Source organism: Ixodes scapularis, unplaced genomic scaffold (assembly GCF_016920785.2).
Source record: "Ixodes scapularis isolate PalLabHiFi unplaced genomic scaffold, ASM1692078v2 PGA_scaffold5__190_contigs__length_132052651, whole genome shotgun sequence".
NCBI classification, from domain to species: Eukaryota; Metazoa; Arthropoda; class Arachnida; order Ixodida; family Ixodidae; genus Ixodes; species Ixodes scapularis.
Genome location: NW_024609880.1, coordinates 48,865,096 through 48,877,169, shown reverse-complemented (window position 1 = coordinate 48,877,169; position 12,074 = coordinate 48,865,096). Strand labels below are relative to the sequence as shown.

Sequence of the window (12,074 nt, the reverse complement as noted above, 5' to 3'; positions counted from 1 at the left end):
TAAGATGACTCAAGTCCCCAGGCTCGACCTAAAATGGACCGTAAAAATTGACGCCTGTACGTAGCGATCTAATTTTTTCGTCATAGGTGTATTTCACAGGTCGTTTTTTTAATTACAAAGCGTAGCTCTTTTTCTGTAAATAATAGGGCGAATAAACTTGCCACGGTCTACGACGTGAAGGCGACAATTTTTACGGTCCATTTTTGATCGAGCCCAATGACTTGGGTCACCCTATATTTATAAAAAAAACAAAAAAACAGAACAAAAAATTTGCCATGGGTTTTAGACCTTCAGGAATGCATGTGCTCAAGAAAGTAAAAATAATGTTCACTTAAATGCGAATGCATTCCTTCAATGCATTACACAAGCCCAGAACAACATTCTTTTAACAACATGTGTGGAAAAAACTTTTTTTTTTAAATTTAGGATGGTCAGCAGCCTTGTGTCCATGCAGCCCAGCTTTGAATGTTTGAGACCTACAAGTCTCTCTAAACAAACAAATGTGCAAAAATATTTAACGAAGTACTGAAGGTGGAAACCCATGCCAGGCAGACACGAAGTGCCACAGCTTCCAGAGGGCCCTCTGTCTCATAAGCCAGATTTACAAAAAGCACACTGCAGCGCTCTGTTGGGGTCCTGGGACACACTGCGATGGAATAGACTGCGGGGCACGTCTGAAACAAAGGTTGGGAATTAAAACAAATCATAAAATCGAAGGCTTTCTGACAAAAAGAGAGGCCTGCCCTTAGAGCAGATACAAGTAACTGATGATAAGCAGATACAGGTAACTGATAGACTACCTGAAACAGTTTCAGTACATACTCCCTAAACCTAACACCCCAAACCAGTTACCCTAATATTGCTCTTGGCAAATCAAAGCTAAATTGGTCATTGGAGCAGCTGGAATATCCTCTCCAGGCTAGGTCACAATCGGGTACCCAAACTTCACCACGTTGTTCGACTGGTGAGCAAAGGAGTAGCACAAACAACGCAAAAGATGGACCATCTCCGGTCAGCAGTAAGTTTCGGGAGCACTGCGATATCTAAAACTCCTAGATGCGGTTGATGTATATGAAAAGGCTCTTAACACGGATTCATCTAATGCCTTGCATTAAAGCCAGAAAGGTATTTCGTTTATAACAAAAAATTCAGCCTTCAGGCTCAAAATACAAACGTGAGATTGTCATTTACGGATATTGTTGATCATATTCAGCCCATATCTGAACAGGACGGGTATATTTCAAATTTCGTTAAGTATCCCTTTAAAATATTTTCATACCACAGAGCACAGACACTTCAGAATTTTTTTGTCCAACCACCATCTACACTATACTCTGTATCACCTTAGTCAGGGCGCAGCGGATGCTGCGAGCCATCAGAGCAAATCCAAAGCTGTGCGGGTGTCATGTGTCCTTAGAGAGTGGGCGCGGCGACATGTGTTATGTGCTATGTTCAAAGAGCACGATTAAATGGGATTGCTCTAAGCATCCCCTGCATCCGGACATAGGGTGAAACAGTAATACCATGCAGTAAATCCTACCAGGTGAGAAATAAGGGCCTGATTTTGTTTCCTCATATGCACACAGTTAATAACAGAATAATCACCCATGCTAGTAGATTGTTTTTTAAACTAATCCTTTCAATTGTGCTCAGTGCCAAGTGTCAAAGCAATTCAACACAAAATATGAAGGCTCTATTTAAGCATCACATCAGTAATGCAAATTTATATTTCTTTTTAAATACAGCCATTCCCCCATTTTTTTTAATGTTACTCATCATTAGACGGTCACTCACAATTTAAAATTAATGTACAGAAGCATTTGGAATTTCAGATGCCGTACAGATAACTGTTAGATATCTCGAATTTAATTTACATAGTTTGCACCCACCTATCACATGAACTGAGTCGGCACCAATTCAGTTGCAATAGAAAGCTAGCTGGATTGGGACTTCCGCTAACAGTCAATGAAGGCTAAATTGTAAAGCAGGTATACCTTGTTTCTCCGATTCTTTAACATCATCCATCCTTTCAACAGTCTGGTAGAAAATGTCCGGCTTTGTCTTGCCTTCTGTCAGTTCAAGGGCGGTCGCCAGGTTTTCTGAGGCAATTTAAAAAGAGAGTTGCTCGACATCGACGCTTGTGATGCGATTAAACTCAGCAAAAATCTGAAATAAAAATAGATGATCTTTAGTGAGCCAATAAATCGTAAACTACCCTGTAGAAAAGCAGGAGATAAGAAAAAAAGATTCCCAATTTATTATGAGAAACAGAATCGTAATTGCAAAGATGTCAGTGGGATAATAAAAGACTCGTGGTGCTTGCTTTTGCCATGGAGGAAGTGCCAGTTAATAAGACTACGATGTTGTTATCAGTCTTCTTAAAGTAATTCGTTCCAAGCACATCTCATTATGCTTGTGATCACATTTAGTTTTGCCCGTGCTTTGAGAAGTGCTGTTAATACTTACTTTAAAATAAATAAAGGAATAAAAACAAGTATGAAGTACCCCAATTTTCCACATAAGCCAACTAATTCAGAATGTGCAGTGTTTTTGGTTGGCCAGTTACGATCAGATACATCTCAGCTGCACCAAATCTCGCTCAGCAGGAGGGACCTACCAAAATATAAAGCTATTTGCTCGGTTTTCTAGCCCTCCACAAATATAACTAAAACGCAAGTATTTTCTTATAATGCTGCTATAAAAAAGGCAAGCAAGAAGTGGCCTATGAGGAGAATTTTTTTTAAAGGCATGTTGAACTTGAATAACTCCCACTGAATTGAGCAACAGGGCAAGGACAGTGTGCTTGCTCTCTTGAAAACTTCCAACAGGTTGGCAGGGCAGTGCCATTTTAAACCTTGTTATCACATTGGGTATGCTCTCAGATCCAGCCAGCTGTCGATCATAAAACTGGTGACCATGCTTTCTGCACATACTCATGTGCATGAGGGCAGGGTCAGGTAATGAAATACTTGTCCAGAGAGCCCGAATTTTCTGCCAACCCGTATAAGCTGAGCCCTTGGAAGGAAATTAATAGCAAAAGACGAACGGCTTCATTTACTGCAAATGTGCTGAAAAAGAAAAGTGTAATACAACAAAAAGTAAAGTGCACCTTTTTTATATCTTCTGCATCATGAAGCCTTACAATGATCTCGCAGAACAGGGCCGGTCTTGGTTTTCCCTCAGTCACCATGAGAACAGTTGGCAGGTTTTCTGAGGCAACATTCATAAATCGCTCCTTTGCCTTGGCGCCAGTACTAACACAAAAAGACACTGCAAAGATCTGCAAGAAACATTATTTTCACATTTTCAGTCTACTTGAAGATATTTGTAAACTGCTCTTTTTAAAAGAAAAAGCGAAAAAAATCATTACTTATCAGTTGTAACAAAATCGTAATTGATGTAAGTGGGATAAAAAAGGAGACCCATCATGGTGCCGGACTTCACCATGACAGGACTAACAGCGCATTTATGCCAGGACTGGAGCCGCAACTGCAAAGCAGATCTGTGCGTTGAGGAACATTTTCCCCAACCGCGTCACCGAGATCTCCCTGCAGGAGCTTCCATTCGCTAGCAGCGCGAATGCACCATAATGGGGGTGGTCGTGGTCTTCTCAGGGAACTTACTGCTCCTAAAAGCATGAGCAACATCGTTAGTAAGCAACATATTACCTGGTCTGTGAGCTTTAGGGCTGGATAGTCGTCTACGGTGTTGAAGATTGTCGGGTGTATGCTGATGTACCCTTCTTGCCCAAAAAGTCCTCTCCATGGCATCTTTCACCATCTCCATATACGTAGTAGCTGCCTTCCCTTCTCTTCTCATTGCGTCCATGTGGCCGGCTATGAAATTTCAATCTTCAGTCGTGGGCGAGGATGCTTGCAGCTTCTGAAAATTAGAAGGAACGAAGTAAACCAACCTTGAACATAGTAAAAACACTCAGAGATTTCAAAAAAGAAAGGACAGGCAGACATAGTCTTAATTAACTAGCACCAGCTCGTTTTCGCCCTAAACCTCATAAATCAACCCTTTTCCATATGTCTGTTCTCCACCTGTGGTCGACTTTTTTTTTTTTTTGCTACATCAAAAGCATTTTTTTAATAACATTCAAGAGACCAAGAAGCCTACAAGTGCGAAATCAATAGTTTAAGGAGCTCGATAATCAAAGATTACTCAGTTAGTTCAATGCCTCCTAGATCGCAAGGCTTTAGTGTTGCTGGATTCTACCCCCTCTCATAGGTCATCGCAAGGCTGACTGGAAAAAGTGCTGCATTTGCATTCAGCTGGAACACGTATTCTCACCAACTGAACACGAGTTCTAGGCCAATGCTAACATAGCACTGTCCACTATATACCCTGCACTGAAATATGATAACCGAGAAAGAAAATTAAGGGCTAAGGTATTGGTATTTAGGAGGTGCTAGGCCAACTCAAAATTAAAGTGTCCTTTAAATGAAGCTATAGCAACATTTTGTGTCGTGATAACTGTTCATGGCATGTGCAAATTTATTTTTACGTGACTTGTTTTTATTTTTGATTGCACCTACTTCTGTTCCAAAATTACGATGCTATGTGGTAATACCTTATTATATATGTAAGATACTGTCATAAAGCATAGTGTCTGTCATAACCAGAATTTATTAATGCGAAATCGAATGACAGTCAAGACGAGAAAATTGCACCCTAAAGGAACCCTGAAAAAAAAAATTTCTTTTAAACACTTTATAAGGGACACAAGTGCCAAAAAAATAAATTTTGCGCAAAAACATTTTTTAGCAATATTGACGGCGCAAGATTAATTTTCTATTAATTTCATGACGGCATGGAATAATAATAAGCAATTTTCCCCTCAATAAGATTGGCATACCATTTCTCCACCTGAACACGATGGCCAAGGCAATCCACCTCTCCTCCCCGCAAGAAAACAAGTGGAAAAGACGTGATTACCGACTAAATCGCGTCTGTGACCCATGACCTGCCGATTTCTTTTTGTTTGTTGCATATTTAATATTGTTCACTTGTTACTATATTAATATCTTTATTTTATGTATGTGCCTCTCCCCCTCTGTAATGCCTTCGGGCCCTGCATGTATTTTTAATAAAAAAAGAAAAAAATAAATGAATAAATAAATAAATAAATATTACTCTAAATTTTTTTTTGTTGTTTATTCGCGTAAAATGTATTTTTCGACACGCGTGTCCTAACCAGACTGTTTGAAAATGCTTAGAGCCCAAAGGAAACACAGCTATCAATAACAAGCATAAAAAAAAAAAAAAACTTTGAACGAAGATCACAAGAGCAGCTTTGAAGAATACAACACACATTTCGAAGCCACGAGCACAAGTTACACAGGGCGAAAGCAAACTCCGAAGTGAGGATCTCAAAAGCAGAAGTATTACAAGACAAAACACCTCTGCTGGGCTCTATAAACAATAGTATCGTTACAGCGTTCAAGTTCAATTCCAATGTGGTGATTCCCGACCATGGTTGAAACTATAAACTGCGCCGCGGAGCCGACCAGCATCGGCCGAAACATAGAGGGCCGAAAGACACTCGGAAACCCCCAGAGAAAGTAAAAACATAAAATAATGCTTCACTAAACGCGCGCGTGCACGACTTCGCGGCACCGCTCAATTTCGTCGATACGTGCTCCTACAACGTTTCGTCGAGTTTGTTTTGTTTCGTTCACGACGGGGATTGCATTATTCGTTTAATTTCGTTCGCCGCAAACCTACCTCAACTAAAGCGGACTTGCCCAGGCGACTCTGATACGCCACAAATGAATTGGCGATCGCCGCTTTCAAACCGTCCGCACTACGCGCTGAAACCCTTCGCTCCGCTCGGAGACACTTTAATATTGATCGAGAACATGTTTATTTACGGATATCGGATACGACCATACATTTCGCCTAAGAGCGTAAGCGCGAAACTTTACTCTCGAGGCGCGAACTCGCACCAGGCCTCATGCGAACCGCAACGGTTTCGTCAAGCTCGCATCGCCTTGGTCGCCGACCGAGGTGATATGTGCGGAAAGACGCTTCCGATGAAGCGTCGCAAGGTTGGTCGATGAAACGAACACGGGTACTTTTCGATGAACCTAAGTGGCATTAAAACGCTGCTGCGTCGACGAAACCATCTGCCGGTGTTATATCGTTTGTTTGGTGAACTGATTGCCGCCGGGTCTAGTTTTGAAGTGCTAGGCCTCGTTTGCACGCTAACATGGACGAGTACGAGCCCGACCGCGTCAGAGAGCGAGCGCCTATCGTACAGGGTAACCCTGCGACTTTATGAAGTACGTTCTGAAATGACTATAACATTTCTGCTGCTCAACAAGTAGCCAAAGCAATCAAAACTCACCGTCCAATCGGTTGCCACTCCGACCGCATCCGACGAGGCTTCCACCGCACCGCCACAGGTCAACTGGGTCAACCGTCACCTCCAGTTCAAACTCGGGCGCGCGCGCGGCAGTCGGAGAGTAGGTAGCCTCGTCTCCGGCGCCTCCGCGTCCCTCGGATTCCGTTCTCATGTTTTTCGCGGCCGGAAACATTCACCGAATATGCGCGTGTAGTCACAATTTCTAAATCCCGGGACCAAAATCTTGTTTTGCCAAGGCTTCTTTACAAAATAGCTACTCGAGTGATGCTTCGTCCACTTCATCGAAGGCTTGCGGCAGCCATTATTGGCGAGGGGACTAAAGTATTCGTTAGGGGATCAACTCCAGCGGGAGCAACGAAATGCCCGCGGGACGAACTGCTCGAGTTACCGCTTCTGAATAGGGGGCGCTAGGGTCGCGGGGATGAAATATGGCGATTGGTCCCTTTGCGCACCTTTTTTTTTTAAGAGTGCAGTTGCTGTATTATGCTCATATTTTTAAAAAGTAACGAGTAATTAAGGTAATTTGTTACCAATATTCTGTAACAAAATTACATTACAGGTTGCTTCCAAAAAAGAGTAACGTGGCAATTACAAAATTACTTGAAAAATAACGGATTACTTCCCAAGTATGAGTGTACCTTTACGCTGCCGTGTGAATGGAGTTATAAGAGGCCTTGCGAGACCATGATCACTTCGCCTTTTTTTTTATATAGAACGACCCGGGAATGATTTTTTGAGGACTACAATAGTCACTAAAAAGGTGATAAGGGCAGGGAGGAGCTTGAGCTGTCCCGCCTCCAGCGCGAGAGTCTTACCTTCAATACCGCTTCGACGTCTCGTGCACCTCGAGGGCGAACGCTGCTGAAGCACGACTGAAGGCATGGAGCGCACGACTGAAGGCACCTCGAGGCTGAGCTTTCAAAAGACGCCCTGTCGTTCTCCCTCTGTCAGAAAACTATAATATATTGTCAGGCCATTCGGATTCTAGAGAAGTGTCGACCGTCGAGACCTCATGCGCCCCGAGTGTGTGAGTCCTGCAGCCTGGCTAAAACATTGATGTGGCTCTTTTTAAAATCGATAATAGAGAGTTTTAGAATAGCGTAAAGACCCTAGCGTGAGCACTGCGTAGAACGGACGCTAGCTATCGACGTAACGTTACGGAGCGCGTTGAACGCGCACTTCTAGTATTCGCGACTCCAGCAAAACGGACGCCGCCAAGCGGGAAAACCGGGAACCAGCCGGTCCAGGTCGCTCCGCGCCCCTCCGCGTCTCTGGTGGCTCTCGCGGAGACGTGTTGTCGGCGCGGTGGCGAACAATGTAATTTGACGAAGGTCCGAATATTTCTTAAGTTTGCCTGAGTGATCATTAGTGTGGTGAAGCCTCACTAGATTGTTTTCTTCTATTACGTGTATGAAAGCCCGTTTACTCCACAGCACACGGTCGCGTGCTTTCGATTTCTTGGATGGGGAGGAATCACGGAAAAACTTTTTGATTTTTTGTCTGTCTCGAATCACATTCAAAGTGACGACTGCTTGGTAACTGATACTGGAGAAAACATCAATGTTGCAGTCAAGTGAATGGGAAGGTTCGATAGCTGCTTTTCTTGAGTTGTTCGGTTAGCTTCAAGTTTGAGCCACCCACGCCGGTCGGTGCGTTGGCTATTCATCTTGGCTGCTTTTTGCCGAAAAAGCCTCTGGACCACACTGAAGGAGTTGGGCTGATTTCGCAATTACTTGATTCAGGAAAACCTGCTCGCTGCAAACGATGGATGAGGGAAATTATCTGTTTTTAAAAGGTGGAAGACAAGTCTAGCAACGTTAGATGCTGTCACGGCATTTTGACCTATCACGCCTCCAATATTTATATTACGAGGACGTCGAAGCCAGCAGTAATATACGTCTACATTGGTCAGGTTGACCGGCCACAAAAAAGTACTAATTTTCTCCGTTCAGGATTCGAAGCAAAGTTCAATGCAGAGAGGTTCTGCGTGGATCTTCAATGAAGACCCTCTTCAGTTTGTCTCCGTGCTGCCCGCTATAGAACCATTTGGCTAAGTTTAAATAGTATGTCTCCGTCTGTCAAATATACTTTTATTCAGCAGCTCACCTAATAGCTAGTCAACTGAGCTCATATTTCAACCCGAAGGATATACTAATATCGCTTTAGTGGGACCCCCCCCCCCCCCCCCCCATAGTACGTAATATAATACATAACCTGCTCGTCAAAATGACTTCTCGATTGCTACTAAAACCTGAATTGAAATACGAGTATCAGCTGCTTAGTGGGGCGCCGGCGGGTTAACAGGGTCCTTGGCTCAAGAAGCGGTTGCTTAATTTTCGAAATTTTCCTGCAGCCTGTGTTGTTGGCCGAGCAGACGACTGGAGCTGTTTCGTAAACGCGGATACGCACAAAAGCTCGATTTCGCGGACAGATAAGTCGCATGGTCGAGGCATGCGAGTTAGCTGAAACGTTACTCTCTGTGGAACAATTCTATAATCATCGCCGCTTTGCTTAGATGATCAAAACTGATTAGTATGTTACCGTCTCTCCGGAGCCCATAGTTTCGGTTTTGAACGAAATCTCCGAAACGAAAGTTTGACACGAAAAGAACAAAAAAACACCGGCAAAACAAAACTATGCTTTGCAAGTTTATCTACACCGGCTACACTTAACCGTCTCAGTTCAAATACCTATAAAATTGTGCATTAAACAAAAGAAAATCTGTTAAATTGAACGCATCACCTGTTCAGGCGGCCCGGCCGAGCCGCCGCGACCTGGACTCAGCCGCCATGTTTGTTTGGTGGTGGCGCCCCCTATAGGTCGCTGGAGTCGCGACACGTAAAGACTTGCAGCGCCATCTAGATGTGTTTCTGCGAACTGCCTCAAACAATCCAATGCGGGTATTCGGTAAAGCCAATTTAACACTGCGAATCTCTTCGCTTTGCTACGAAGTGCGTCAATCTCTTTCCAGCTGCCTGTTGTAAACTTTTTTTTTTTTTCGGGGGGGGGGGGGGGGGGGGGCTGTGCGACTAGCAATTAGGTTTATGGTTCGCTCCAGTGTGTTGTGGGATCCCTATTACCTTATGTTGGCCTCGTCATTTGCTTGGAAATATGCAAGCAATACGTCGCACCGCTCGCGTTCCGACCGCAGAAAAAAACACTTTTTTGGGTTCGACGGCGTCGCCAACGTTCTTGGCTACCGACACCCATCTTTGTGGGCGCTCGAAAGGGTTCGTCGCGTTGATTTCTTTGAGGACGTTGTGTGTCGCCTGTCAATAGCGCCCGATCAGGCCGAGTTCGACTCGTTCCGAGGAAGTCACACGGGGAAGCGCTACCATTGGGAAATGTTTTATCTGTACTTAAGTTCAAAGTCCGATGAAGAGGGGGGCCAAGGCTGTCTAGTGGTCCGAGTCTTCAGTTGAAGGCCTAGCTCGGCACCGGCTCTTTCGTCTGTCTCCAGCTCCGAACTCCGTGTGTCCTCGCCCGCCAAAGCCCCGCCCTTTTTCTCTTCTTCTTTCTCTTTCTTCCACAAGGTTGAGGTCATTTTCAATGGTGAAGCGAACCCGTACAACGCATGTAGTACTTCCACTGGTTTGCCTCACCGCCGCCATTTTCCAAACTGGAGTAGTCTCGCGCATTCCCGTGCGCGACGAGAGCAACGAGAATGGTACGCAGGGAACTGCTACGTACGCTCGCAAAAAGCGATAGCGAGCGTGCGTACGCATAGCTCGCCGCAGTACGTACGTATGGCTCGTGGGCAGTATGGAGGACGCAGCGTTAACGCTAACGTAGGGGGCTTACGTTTGCTGCTATGCGTATTACTAAAACTCTCTAACATACGGTGTGGTTGAATATCCGAGTGGGCGCACAAAAACCATACGTTGCGAATTACATCAGGAAATATTGGGTGCGAATGGTATACTATGAATTTATACTCCACAATTTGGCCGACATAAAAAAGTGAAAGCCGTTTACAAAAATCCCTGTAACGCCGAATTGGAGCGCAGCTCTTGAGGAGGAGGAGTGAAGGGTACTGAGGGGAGGGTAGACCCCTCCCCCTTCTCCTCCTCCCCTCATTCTTTAATATGCTCCGAGGGGGTCACGTGACCCCGGGGGGGGGGGTGTCACGTGACTTCGGGGAGGGGGTCACGTGACCTCGGGGAGGCGTGACCTGGGGGTCACCTCAAGGTCACGTGACCCCCAAGGTGACCCCCACGTGACCTTGGGGGTCACGTGACCTGGAGACCACGTGACCTCAGAGGGGTCACGTGACTTGGGGGTCACGTGACCTTCAAAGGGTCACGTGGGGTCATCTTGGGGTCACGTGACATTGAGATGACCTTGGAAGAGGTCACGTGACCTCGAGGGGTCACGTGACCTTGGGGGTCACGTGATCCAAAGATGACCCCACGTGACCCCCAAGGTCACGTGACCTTAGGGGTCACGTGACCTTCATGGGGTCACGTGACCTTCAAAGGGTCACGTGGGGTCATCTTGGGGTCACGTGACATTGAGATGACCTTGGAAGAGGTCACGTGACCTCGAGGGGTCACGTGACCTTGGGGGTCACATGATCCAAAGATGACCCCACGTGACCCCCAAGGTCACGTGACCTTAGGGGTCACGTGACCTTCATGGGGTCACGTGACCTTGAGATGACCTTGGGAGGGGTCACGTGACCTTGGGGGTCACGTGACCTTGGGATGACCTTGGTTACGCCGACGGCGACGGCGACGCCGACGCCGCTCAAGTTGGGAACGGGCCCCTAAGAGCTGCGCTCTAAAACTTGTCTCGATCATTTACGCAAGCTCGGGAAGCATAGAATGCGTAGTGCGTGCATTATGCGATCGTCATGATTAGTTGTGCTTGGTTGCGGGGAGCTTTGAACGGTTTTGAGTGCGTTGCGCACATGTGGAGAGCACACGAATGTGTGCTCTCCGCATCTACAAAATTGATCGAAACGACTTTAAAATTTTTTCAGGAGTAGATTGCAGGATAGCATTGCTTATTCGAAAGTTTCCATTGGTTCTGCTTTTTCCGAGGGTGAGTGTAGTGCCCCGAGTTATTAGTGCACTTGGAACGCAAGGAGCCCCTTGTGGTATATCAGGTAGCCTCGAGGAGAAGCGGGCGTTTCAAAGTCCTTCGATAAAATTCACGCTTCGTGTGCCTTCCAAGCACTGCCAACCATTCTTCTGCGAACGCGCAAAACACGTGCTCCGAGCGAGTGCCACGCAGCCGTTCTCTTCCAAGGGCTGCCCATCCCAGTGTTTTCTACAGGTGCGGGAGTCTTCCCGCGAGCACCAGCACGATGAAGAAGAGATCCGCATGATAGGAGAAGGCGGTGGTTTCTTCGACATCCGTGACCTCCAGGACACCTGGGTCCGCATCCAGGTCCAAGCCGGAGACCTGATCGTGCTGCCACCGAAGGCCTACCACCGCTTCACGCCCAAGGCAAGTCGGCCAGAGCCACGGTTGAGGGACAGCCTCGAACAAAGAAACGAAAGAAATTATTTTATCGTCTTCTAAATGTCCGCGTGAAGCAGTTTAGCATGCACCAAGAAATACCTCAATGACCAGGTCGACCGACCTTCGAGCCTTGCTTACACCGCTAATACAACGTACAAATGACAGTCTGCACCAGACTTGTACGTAACGCTTTAAAAGTAATGGATTACTTGTAATCGATTACATTTCACTGTGATTT

General features: G+C 45.7%; 1 pseudogene; it reads left to right on the top strand.

The window, feature by feature from the left end:
• Nucleotides 1–12,074, top strand: part of LOC120839570 — a 192,526-nt pseudogene that overhangs the window by 28,155 nt on the left and 152,297 nt on the right.